A 13979-nucleotide genomic window follows, 5' to 3' on the forward strand; every position below is an offset into this window, starting at 1 on the left:
AAGTTTTATTTATTTCAAGGGTTTGGGTTGAGGAGATATTTATTAAAACTTTTTTAATAAATATGAGGATTAATATTTAATCTTAATTAAATATTTTGAGTTGGGATTAGGGGTAGGAAATGATGGGATTGGCCTTTAATCAAAATTAAAGAAGGATTAGAAGATTTTGGAAGAGGTTAGTGGTCTTAAGGAAATTGGCTAAGTTTTGGACAAAAAATAAATTTTTTATTTATTTTGGGTTTTTTGGTCAATTTATTAATTAAATAATTAATAAATAAGGAATAATATTTAAATAAGATTTAAACAATTTTGGGAGGGATTCCTTAATTAAATATTTTTAATTAAGATAAAGGGATTTAATGGCATAAAAATAAATAAATAAATTAAATAATTAATTAATTAATAAATGATGATGTCATCAGGAATTTTTCAGAAAATAAAAATACTTTATTTTCTAAAAGTTTTTAGGTGTCTACATTTTGCCCCTCTTTGATGTGATGCCGCAAGTGGCATGACATCAAAGATAAGAAAATAAGATGCCCAACACTAGAGCAGAAGAGGAGAGAATGGACTGTGAGATGCCCCCTCAAGAAGGCGGTGGGGAGAGAAAGCGAGCCTAGATGGCTTCTTGAAAAGTACAAGAATCTCAGATGAGCAAGGAGACTCAAATTGGCAAAGAGAAGGGGCTGAATTAGCTCAAACTCTCACTATGGGAGAATGATAAAGGAGAATCAGATGCACAAGAGGAAGCAAGCTTAAGACTTTAGGGAAGGTGGAGGATGAAGGAGTGGAGCACTATAAAAGGAATCCAGGATGGGGAGATGGATGAGGGGATTATAAAGTTGATGCAATAGGATTTCAAAGAGTCAGATTGGCGAAAGATGGCTTTCGGAGATCCCTAGGACTAGGATTGTGGATCTCAAAAGATGAGGCTTGGTGGATTGATTTGGATTGGTGGATCCCTAAGACTAGGATTATGGATCCCTAAAGCTAAAGGTGAGGAGTGATTCAAAGAGATACTGATGCATAAGCTGGGGTAGGAGAGACAGATGTTGGATATGGATGGGGGATAATGGAGATGAAGGAAAACCATTGAAGCTTTTTGAGCAGGGGGATACTTCAAAGAGAAGTACCACCATGTAGTTGAGCACTAGATTTGCTATAGGACTGTTGGTTAATTGCCAAGGTTACCAAGAACATCAAGGCCTTTTCACCAATTGTCCAGAGGACTGACGGACTGACTCAAAACAAACACGCAAGGATTGCCCTAGTATCACACATGAATCCCAGAGGAAGTAGTGTGGAAACGACACTGGGTAACCCACAAGCAGAAAATAAAACAAGCAAAAGACATGATCAAGACCTTACACTCTGATTGCCCCATTCACAGTATACCATGATATGGAAGATCGTGACAACCTTGAGGAGGGAACAAGGAGATTGCTTGGAAAAGATATTTCAAGACCCAACAGGGAAGAGTCCAAATCAAAAGAAAGCAAAAATCCAAAAGAGAACCGTTTGCCAACGAGATGGGTAGGACGAGGTACTAATGGACCAAGATCAGACATGAGGAAAGCTATATCCTGCAAGGACCTATCGAAGAGCACCTAAGCTAGTGGATTTGGATGAGTGATGCATCTGGCAAGCTGAACTAAGAAAGATAACACTTTGGTGACAGGAAATCTAGCTAAAGGATGCATTGGAATAGCTAACCAAGATTTGCGATGGGTGCAAGATGCTGATCAAGGATGAACTAACACGAATGCTAGATAGATACAATGGTACTAAGCTAAAGAGGATGTACAAGCTGATGGACCAAGATATTTACAAGCTGAAGCTGACCAAGATAGTTACAAGCAGGCAAAAGCTCAGGATGATAGGATAGTGAGATGGTTCGATGTTGTGCAAGATGTAAAAGCTAAGGGTGGGGTGATAGCAAGAGATATGGATTTGGCAGGATGCATCCAATGATGATGAGAGATTTTGTGACCAAGGATAGCTAGAGGAGCAGGATGAGATGGCTGGATAGGATGGCAGATAGCTAGGATTATGATGGATATAAAGAGATGACATTGGGTTTGCATGAGGATAGCCTAGAGCTAGATACCAGTGACAAGTGAGGATGGACAAGACAAGATCTCTAAGGAATATAGTGCCCCCAATCAGAAGATAACATGTGGAAGGAGGTCTTATGATGGCTGTGATAGGATTGAAGCTAGGATAGAAAAAGTTGAAGGGGCTAGGGAGATGGATGATAGCTGGGATGGTTGGCTGAAGCTGTAGGAGATAAGTGGATGGTGTGAGATGGAAGATGGAGGGTGGCAGATAGGTGGATAGATTGGAAGATGGAGTTGGATGTCAAGAGATGACCAAAAGCATGAGGGTGATAGGCTAAGCTAGGGATGGCAGGATTATGCATGACGCTTGTTTGCCAAGTTTTCATCATGGTACTTGTCCAAGGCGCTTGAATTGCCAAGTTTTCACCAGTGGACGCTTTATTTTTCTTTACTTTTTTTTGACTTTTTGACTTTGGACTTAGCTAGAATGATTTTGGCTTTCTTCAGCTATTTTTGGCTCATAGATGTTGGTAGGATGGATGAAAAAGGATTGGATTGAACAAGTGGAATGGTGGGTGGGAGTTTGATAGATAATGGATGCAAAGACATAAGGCTTGTGGGTAAATGGATGAGGAAAATGGAAAGATCATCATTGGCACACAACTTGAGAGGTGATAAAGTAGTGGGAAAGATGGTTTTGAGCGAGGTTGAGGAGAAAATGGAGGAAGAGAAAGATAAGGACTAAAAGTAGAGTTGGAAGATGGAGGATGGGAAATTTAGGATAAGAAGCATATGGACTAAAAGTGGATTGGGTGGATGAAGGATGCTTATATGGGGATTTGGATGAAGGATGGATGGATGAGGCTTTTTGAGTAGCATGAATGGATGCCAATTGAGATTTTTCTTTGAGATGCATTTCTTTTATGAGCATCTTGGGTATCCACATGATTTTTGACTTTTTTAGCTTGGGCTTTTGTGGCCTCTTGAGTTTTTCTTTGATTGGGATTAAATGTTTCTTGTTTTGAACATATATTTTAGAAGGGACATGTTGAGACTTGGAATTTTGTGGATTTTTGGATTTATGCTTTTGTATTTTGGCATCCAATATGCTTCTATTAGCCATGGGATGGGAACAAGAGCATGGAGGAGATGGAGGGATAATTGATGGAGTGATAGGGTTTAAAGGTTGGAAGGGATTCAAGGGTGAGTGGCTTTGATGATCTAGCTGGTGGATTTGAGGGGATGGAAGGATAGATTGGAACATAGGATATGGATGGATATAATTGCCCAAAATGGATGGAGGGAAGGAAGGATATGGGCCCAAAATAAATGGAAATGGGGAAGGTGTAGGTCCCAAAATAGATGGAGGGGATAAAGGATTCATATTAGGTATGTAAGGACCCAAAATGGATGGAAAGGGTGTGGGATTTAGATAAGGGATATATGGACCCAAAATGGAGGGTTGGAGATAAGGAGTAGGATGAGGGCCCAAAATAGATGCGGAATAAGATGGATGAGAACTTTGGAGTGGAGATGGAAGGACTTGGGACCATGCAGGAATAGCGGGGATACCAACATCTAGAAATACATTTTCATTTCTTTTTTCAATATGATGTTCATTATTTGGAACACAAGATGTGAGTCCATTACTAGCTGAAGGAGTTTGAGCTTCAGATATGATAATTAGTTCTTTTTCGATGGATCTATCATCATGGATTATGGGAGATGTATGATCATAAAATAGAGGAGATGGGAAGATAAGATCTTGAGTTGGGTGGGTTGAGGGAAAGGGATCTTGAGATGGAGTAAGTAAGATGGTAGGATTTAGATATAGAGGGGATGGTAAAAGTGGATCATGTAGGGGAATAAGTGGGATGGTAGGATCTGCTGTTCTGTCGAAGGATATTTCAACATGCTTTTGGACAAGATCTTGACAGGAATGGATGGGAGTGGATGCATGAGGTTCATTATATGGGATTTGGATAATGCTTGGAGGAGGAGATGTGGATGGGATTTGGAGCGATTCGATGGGTGGTGGGAATTTGATGCTTGCGAGAAGTGGAAGGATTTTAAGCAACTTGATGGATGGTATGGGGATGATAGCTATGGGAGATGGGGGTGATATTATAGATGGGGAATCTTCATCACTAACTACTTCACATGGTTGGATTAGATGACATGGCTTATCAATTGTTGGAGGTAGCTTTTCTTGTATTTCCTCTAGGAGATTCCTTGGAGACTCGTGTGTCAGAGGTGGAGGTGGTGGATTGATAGGAATAGCTGGTGTGATGAGGGTGGAAGATTGGAAGCTTGGTTGATTGGGTGATGGAGGAGAAGCTGGGATATCAGATGGCATGACTAGATAGTTTGGAATAACTCTTGGATTTTGTGGGATGCTTGGGGGAATGTTTTTAAGGCTTTCAATATACCCGTCATAGTCAACAAGATTTTCATCATCATTGGAATAGGAGGTGGTGGGAGCAAGGACAATATGACCAAACACATCATGATAGGTTTGGAATTTCATGTTTTGATGATGAGTCGGATGGGGATGGGGTCTTGCATATGGATGAACACAGAATCTCATGGTTGGATTTGGATTAAGCACAGATTTTGGATTGGATGATGAAGGATTTCCTAGGGAGATTCAAAGCTATATGATAGACCTAAGGAGGATTGGCTGGAGATTTTTGGCTTTCTTGTGGATGGAAGACTTCAAGGGCATGCTGTCAAAAAGTGAGAGTTTTGCTTTCCTATGCGCTGGATTGGTGGAGATTGTGTCAACTTAAGGATAGAATAATGATCCTATGGGCATGACACGAGATTGACCACTTGTGGATCCCAACCTTTAGCTCAAGGTGATGAGGGATAACAAGTGACAAAGCTAGATTACCCTAGACAAAGCTCTGTCAAAGGGATAACCTTGGTGAGGCTAGTGGATTGGTTGGATTGATTGGATAGAAAATTCTAGCAGAATGACAACAACTCTCTAAAGGCTTGGGTGTGATTTTGGATTGGGTTGCTAGCTGGTTGGGGGGATGATTTGGATGGACTTTGGATTTAGGATTATTCTAAAGCAAGGAACTAGATAGATTCGGTTGCAGCGGGGGAGCTTGGATGATTTTTTGATGAGGCAGTGACTACGCTAAGTATGCCTTGAGCTGGGAGATTTCTGCTTTTTTTTTGGGATTTTGACCAAAGTTGGCAAACATTCATTCAAAATCTATGAACAAACAAGTAGACAAAATTTTGGAGCAAGCACGTCAAACACACCAACATCCTAGGAAGCTTTCTACAAGGATGAAATTTGTTATAGCTAGGGAGTCCTTGATATACGCAAGGTACATGAGGCCGAAATCTGTAGATGAAACCAAAAAGATGTCACACAGCCGAGAGGAGTGGTAACCCACTTCTCCTCTTTCACTTCTCAAGGGTATAAAGTTCCTTGAGGCTTAGCCCGAGTGACAAAAATCTTGATTCCAAGAGAGGTGTCTTTCGATTCACCTCCCGATTCTTATACTCCGCTAGAACGTTGGAGTTGAGGTCCTCCAAGGGGTGATGAAATCCCCAAGTAGGCCTCCTAAAAAGAAACAAGGTTTTGGATCCTAATCTTATGCACCCAAGATGGCCTCGAAAGACGAAAAGGGGAGAGAAGACTTGGATGACCTTGGGCTAAAAAAAACACGCTTGTTCTTTTACCAACTGACTCTTATGTGTGCTAATCTAGACTTTGCAAGCACTCATGTTTAAGAGACAATGTTCAATTCCAACTTGAAGCGCCAACAAAAGTAAATCGATCGAAGAATGCAAACAAGAAGAAGAGTTAGGGTCAACTTGCTCGCCCGGAGGCCCTCCACGTCAAGTATCGATTAATTTCCTTTAAAGCATTCAAGAGTTGGTGTGATTTTGTTTTAAGCCCAAAGCAAAGATGTGTGAGACTCGATTTGTCAAGCGCGCGCCCGAAGGCCCTCCACGTCAATAGTTGTTCAATTTTAGTGCCCAAACTTGAAGTGTGATCGATTTAATCTAGAGTTTTGGTCATTTAAATTTTTTGATAAAGTTAAAGCAAACGTTCAAAGACCAAGTGAGTGAGTTAGATTGTGGAACATTTAACACCTTTTTCAAGTAGACCCATCCCCATAAATGGTGCTGAGATTGCAACCAATGGTTGAATTGATGGGTGATTAGAAAAGAGGTGAGTCCAAAGAACTACTCAAATTGATTTTTGCAAATTTGTATTTAACTTAACAAAGTTTCTTAAATGTCCAAAAATCAAACTTTACCTAAATTGCATGTGGAAAAGAGATTTGTTTTGTTCAATTTTAAAAGCTCCAAATGAAGTGTTTGATATTGCAATGGTTAATTGATCCTTGGCATTCAAGATTGGATTTGTTGTTTTAATCATGCATTCAAGGAAAATTTGATTTTAATCCATGACATTCAAGAGTGTGTTTAGCAACATGCATTCAAAGACAAGTGATTAAACATTTGAGTTTTTTTCCTTTGAGCATTCAAGATTGAGATTTTGTGTGTTGTTTTAAGAACTTTGATGTGCTTTGTTTTAACCTTAGATCATTCAAGATTGTTTTGGACTCAAAAGTGAAAATTACTCTTTGGACTTTGGTTTTCATTCAAGATTTTGTGTTCTAGTTTGCATATTTTAAGCCCAAAAATGATATTCCTAGATTGTTTTGATGCATGAAAAACCTAAGAAACATTCAAGATTTTGCAACAAGACATTTGTTTGGAACAAATAACAAAGCTTTTAGGACAATTTTTGGCAACCATTTAGGACTCTTAGTTTTCATGAGATTTTTAAAAGAACTTTAAAATATTTGCAAATGAGGTTCATTTTATCCTTGATTGATGCTTTGAGTTTGATTTAGATTTTAGTGTGCACTTAGTGTTGATTTTGAACCTTTTGAAATGGAAACTTAAAGTTGTTTTTAAATTCCCAAAAATGAAGTGTTCCTAACTTTACATGAATGCATCTAAAACTTTGATGTTGCAAGGATGCAAATGATTGGATTGGTTTAGTTTCACTTGTTAAAAGATTTTTTTCTTTTTTGCAAATTTTTAATTTTTTAATGGATTTAAGTATGATTTGGGGGTTCATTTTAAGCACTAAAAAGAAGTGTGTATGATTTTGCTTCCTTAAAAAAAAATGGCCAAGATCTCCCACAAGAAGAAGAAGAAGAAGTAGATGGAATAAGAAGAATATAGACAAGAAGAGGAAGAAGAATTCCAAATTCTTTGTCCAGCTATAAGCTTGAAAAATCTGCAAACACTATGAGATATACTATGAGTTCCTTTGTCTTCTTCATGCTCATGTGGACCTACAAAACCAATTTATACAATCCTACCAATCACAAAAAAAAGCAAAATTAGCCAAAATCAGCAAATGACATACAAAACTTGACTAAAAAACTAATGAAGATGACCCATGTGGAGTCCCACCAGGCGTGCCAAAACGTATATGAGCAATGTTAGTATGCTAATAGAAACCAAATTTAAATAAAGCTTCTACAAACTAAACAAAATTCATAAACTTCAAGATAGACTAAGATGAGCTCTCAATTGAGAATATGAGCCATTAATGGGCTCTCTCAATGAGAAGCTCTCTTGTTGAGTAGCTTTGTCTAAATAGATAGGATGTATGCTCAAGCTTATGCTTCAAAAAGGGCTTCAAATGGAGTTGGAATTTGGGTGTGAGTGTATGATTTTGATGTAAAATGGCTTCTCAAAATGGCATTATGACTTTACTTCATGGATTGTGTTATTTTGCAAAGGGGAAGGATCCAATTTATAGCCAAGAGGCTTGAGGGATTGAGGGCTAAGATGCAAGGATGGGAAAAAGCTCATGGATGGCTCAGATTGCATGAGAAGAGAGCACATGGATTGTGCTTCCTTACAGCCAATCAGGGAGTGACACATGTCACATGGTGAGAGGATGGAGGAAAGGGGAAGGATGAGTCAACAAAGGAGGCTCAAGGGATAAAATCTTCATAAAGACCCTCATAATGGCTTGTAAGAGCAATAAAAGGGCTTGGAAGAGTCATTTATGGCCTAGTGGGCTTCATAAAGTTTTATAGTTGGGATATTTTGAGGGAGATGAGAGAAATTTCAACTTGGGCTTGATTAGGAAGGTTTTAAGCTTGCTTAGGATTGTGCAAATGATTAGAGGATGGATTAGGATGGTTTAGGATTAGCTTAGGGATAGGCAAGTGGATGGCATTTAATGAGGGTGGGTGAAGGAGGAGATATTTGTTAACTTTGGCTTGGGTTAGTAAGTTTTAACCCATGTTTAGGGAATGTGACAAGGTTAGGAGGGGATTAGGATTATGTTTAAAGACATCTTCTAGAAGAGTCTAGACTTTGGATGAGGATAAAGACTTTCTAGAATAGTCTAGAATTTCCTAGGATGAGGATGAAGACTTTCTAGAAGAGTCTAGAACTTCTTAGGATGAGGATAAATTATATTTTTAGGAAATAAATAAAGTTTTATTTATTTCAAGGGTTTGGGTTGAGGAGATATTTATTAAAACTTTTTTAATAAACATGAGGATTAATATTTAATCTTAATTAAATATTTTGAGTTGGGATTAGGGGTAAGAAATGATGGGATTAGCCTTTAATCAAAATTAAAGAAGGATTAGAAGATTTTGGAAGAGGTTAGTGGTCTTAAGGAAATTGGCTAAGTTTTGGACAAAAAATAAATTATTTATTTATTTTGGGTTTTTTGGTCAATTTATTAATTAAATAATTAATAAATAAGGAAATAATGTTTAAATAAGATTCAAACATTTTTGGGAGGGATTCCTTAATTAAATATTTTTAATTAAGATAAAGGGATTTAATGGCATAAAAATAAATAAATTAATTAATAAATGATGATGTCATCAGGAATTTTTCAGAAAATAAAAATACTTTATTTTCTAAAATGTAATGTCCCCATTTTAGCAGTTGACCAAGTGTGTGTGCGTTAGCCTCGTTCTACATGGTCCCGAGGGCTAACGAAGGGTTTAATGGGATCTTGGAGTGTTTTGGCCTAGTCATTTCCAGTTTGGGCCAAAACGAAGTTGATTTACTCAGTTTCAGGCATACTTACTATTTTTAGTAAGTCGGAAGGACACAGTGCAGGTCAATTTTGGTGATTGGATTCGATACTCCTCGGTGAGAGCTTTCCGATGAGCTATCACTCGCATTATTCGGAGTTCGATTGCTAATACATTTTAATGCCTGAAGTTTTATTAAAGTAACGTCTAATTTAATTGTAAAATATTAAAGTGTTACTTTAATATTTATTTTATGGTGATGTGTACCCAAGGGAGACATAAGGGGTATTTTAATATATGTTTTATATTACACATCTTTTATCCCACATTGCCCATATGAGTTGAGCGGACCCGTGGGAATAGAATACAAGGAAGCATCTGTGGCTTCATTAGGCAGGTTGAATATGAGAAGAAATTGGTATGTGAGTTGCAGCTCAGTTCTTGGCATTTGAGGACGTCTATCCTCTCTTGTAACATTTTAGACGTCATTCCCTTGGGGTTTGGCCTTTGGAATTCTTTGTTTTTGGCTTCATTATCAGGCAGTTTAGTTGCATTTCCGGCTACAGGCAGATTTGGTATTTTGCTCATATCTTCTTCACTACTTGTCCGACGCTTATGCCGCTTTGAGGGAATGGTATTACGAAGGTAGTGGACTGATTGAAGGACAAAGTATTGTAGCAGCAAGTTCGTAAGCATGGGCTGGAGTATTATGACAATATTGCTGAAGTAATTAGTGAGTTGATAAATCTGCCATGTATTTGGTTTTATGAATTCTGAAAATAACATTTTATTAGCAGCAGTTCATTTCTACTTTGCATATTATTGTAGTTCCTTTCTTGTTCATGTTGTATGATACCAATTCCATGCATGAAACACAACAAACAAATAAACGTTTGATTTTCGGAGTTATAAGGGGTTTTAAGAAGTTGAATGCAAACTGTTTGACATAATTCCTTTCAGCAATTTGGTTTAGTTTTTTGGGACATCCAGGGGTGCCCATTACAGTGGTATCAGAGCTATAAGTCCTGCCATCCTGTGGAGGTCTTATAGGGAATTTGGAACAGCCGGATAGAGGGAAAAAGTAAGTAAAAAACACAGGCTAAGCATTTATGTTTGAGCATGCGACAGGGGTCTTATAATTTCCGCGATACCAGAGCAAGACAAAATAGGATTTCAGACTTGCAAAGCAAACAGTCTAGTACATCCGTGCAGGGGGACATTGAATTCAACCATACAGACACAGAGGAGATATTCTGTGATCAGGACAATAATATGGGTGATCGAGATGACAGGAATACAGGATTAGGCGGAGGCAGAAATGCTGGTCCAGATCAGGAGGAGGTACTGTTCTGACAGTTACTGGATACATTAGAGCAGGGGCAGCGTATGCAGCAGGAGCAGAATAGGCGAATGGACATGATGTTGCAACTCATGGCTAGACAGATGGGTGTCAATATTAATCCAGGTGATGCCAACAACAGAAACAATAACAACGGGGGAAACAATAACCATGAAGGCCAAGGCAACAACAATGGTCCTGAGAATAACATTAATGGTAATAATGGACACGGCAATAATGGGAATGAGGCTGATAACTTTAGACACGTTGCACGCCCAGCACGGACTGCGAGCTCGAGACCTCTTCTACCCACTTTTCCACCCAGAGATCCGGTTCATCCAGTAAACGAACCGCAGATTACCAAGTTACAGGATCAGTTCAGGAGGGACTGGGAGGCTAGTGGACCAGAGTTTCAGGCAGATATTTCTCTTAGAGATTATATGGACTTGAGGATGAGACACATGCCTAAAGCAGGAGGGAGGAATCAAAACTTTGAGCTGAGGAAGAAAGTTGGAAAACTTTCTTTACCTTATTATGATGCTTCAGGGAAGATGACTGCACGAGCTTGGGTGCAGAAGGTAGATACATACTTGTAGCTAAATCCTATGCCTGAGGAGGAGGCTATCAAGTATGCGGCTATGCACTTGGATGGCATTGCACATGAATGGTGGCATCATGGCATGCTGACTTTGGGGCATAATCAGATTACATCCTATGAGGAATTCACTGAAACATTGATTGGGAGATTTGACACTAAGGATCCCGAGTTACATTTCAAGGAGCTAGCACAGTTAAAACAATCAGGTTCTGTGGATGCTTACATTGCCGAGTTTAAGCGCTTGTCTGTACTTGTTACTGATATCTCTCCTAGGAGATTGGTGGTGTTATTTTGTGATGGTCTTGCTGATCCATTACGAGGTTGGGTGAAGGGACATGATCCACTCACGTTAGCTGAAGCAACTAAAAAGGCACGAGATTTAGCCCCTTCGGTATACAAAGGAAAAAACCATTCAACAGATTCTTCCTACCGCAAGGACAAAGACAAAAAATCATTTCAGAAAGAGTATAGCAAACCCAAAGAAGGATCAAAAGGACTAGACAATGAAACCTTAAATGAACTTCGAAAGAAGAAGCTGTGCTTCCATTGTAGAGAGCCTTGGGACTTATCTCATAAATGTTCTCTCAAGGCTAAGGCAAATCAAATGGAGTATTTTTCAGCAGAAGAGTCAGAGTCAGAAGGGGAGGATCAGCACTCCGATTCAGATGAGGGTAACACTATAGAGGAGAGCAACATTCCTAAGGATGATAGATCGTTGGCACGCTTGACAGGGGCCCAAAAGGCAATCACATTTAAGGTCAGGGGTATTATCCAGGGGCAGAAAGTGATATCTCTTATTGACACTGGGGCTACACATAACTTCATAGATGCACAGTTGGTAGCCAGGAGAGGGTTACAGACAGAGGAGCATGATGGGTTTAGAGTTATGGTGGCTAACGGTGATAAGTTATTATGCACTCAGAAGATATCTAATCTTCGCATCAGGTTTGGAGATGGCTACGAGTTGGAGGATGAGTTCTATGTTGTGGACATGGGAGATTATGATGTCATCCTCGGCATGACATGGATGGCTTCACTAGTTGAGTTCACACTCAATCTAGCAAAATTGGAGATGAGATTCCAGCATGAGGGGAGAACTGTGGTACTTAGAGGGCTTTCAGATGGAGGTTGCAGAATAGTGTCCTTGAGGAGAATGCAGAGACTTTTTCGTCATGATGACATAGAGTGGGCGGCAGAGTGCCACATTATGCCAACTTCACCAGAGCCACAAGAAAAGAGTCATCCACTAGATGTCCAGAAGATACTCGATAGACACGCTAAAGTATTTAGCGATATTCCTCATGGGGTTCCTCCTGACAGAGGGATGGAACATGTTATTGAGCTCGAGGAGGGAGCCAAACCAGTTATGATTACTCCCTATCATCATCCTAAGAAACACAAGGATGAGATAGAGAAGGTGATTAAGGATTTGTTGGAGATGGGGCATATCAGGCCCAGTAAGAGCCCTTTTGCTTCAGTAGTAGTATTGGTAAAGAAGAAGGATGGGACGATGCGCATGTGCATCGATTACAGGGCACTGAATAAGAAAAAAATTAAAAACAGGTATCCCATTCCTAGGATTGATGAGCTGATTGATGAGTTGCATGGGGCATGCTTCTTCACCAAAATTGATTTGCGATCTGGATACCATCAGATCAGGATGAGAGCAAAGGACATTGAGAAAACAGCCTTCCGATGTCACTATGGCCACTTTGAGTTCATGGTTATGCCATTTGGTCTAACCAATGCACCTGCTACATTTCAAAGTTGTATGAACCAGGTATTCAGGAAGCAGCTGAGGAGATTTGTCTTGATCTTCTTTGATGACATCTTGGTCTTCAGTAAGACCTGGGAGGAGCACTTACATCATCTAGAGGAGGTGTTATCTATTCTGGAGAAAGAGTCATTTTATGCCAAGGAATCTAAATGTGAGTTTGGCATGACTGAGCTCCTTTACCTGGGGCATATCATTAGTGCAGATGGCATTCGAGTTGATCTCGAAAAGATTAGAGCTATTGTAGAATGGCCTACTCCCACAAACCTTACATAGCTTAAGGGATTCTTTGGTTTATGTGGTTTTTATAGGAGGTTTGTTAAGGGATTCTCACAAATTGCTACACCCTTGACAGATCTTACCAGGAAAGGAGCCTTCGTGTGGACAGGGGCAGCACAGAGGTGTTTTGAGCATTTCAAGCAGGTAATGTCTTCATGTCCAGTTCTAGCTCTACCGAATTTCACGAAGCCTTTTGAGCTTCATTGTGATGCATCTGGTGATGGGATTGGAGCAGTATTGATGCAGGAGAAGCATCCCATTGCATTCGAGAGTAGGAAGCTCCGAGGAGTTGAGAAAAGTTATTCTGTCTATGACCAGGAGATGTTGGCCATAATGCATGCATTGGCCAAATTTCGATCATATTTGGTAGGTGGACGTTTTGTGATCAAGACTGATCACAACAGTATTAAATACTTCATGAGCCAGCGTGATCTTAATGACTGGCAACAAAAATGGGTGACTAAATTGCAGGCTTATGACTTTGACATAGAGTTTGTCAAAGGTAAGAAAAATGTGGTGGCTGATGCCTTATCTCGGAGACCTCACTTATGTGCTCTGGCAGAGATTTCAGGAGATTGGAGAGATCGGATTATAACAGAGTATGTCGGAGATGCTTGGGCTTCTGGATTGATTTCAGATACCATACAGGATGATCGCTATGAGGTGATAGATGGATTGATCAGAGTTCAGGACAGGGTTTATTTGATTCCATCATCACATTTGAGAGAGGCGATACTGAAGGCATTTCATGATGCACCCACAGCTGGACATCCGGGGGTCTTCAAGACCTACAGGCAGATCCGAGAGCGATTTTCATAGAAAGGGCTCAAGGATGATGTTCAGAGGTATGTCAGGGAGTGTGTGGTTTGTCAATAGA

Source organism: Cupressus sempervirens, chromosome 3 (genome assembly GCF_028749045.1).
Source record: "Cupressus sempervirens isolate cs-2001-9-10 chromosome 3, ASM2874904v1, whole genome shotgun sequence".
Lineage (NCBI taxonomy): Eukaryota > Viridiplantae > Streptophyta > Pinopsida > Cupressales > Cupressaceae > Cupressus > Cupressus sempervirens.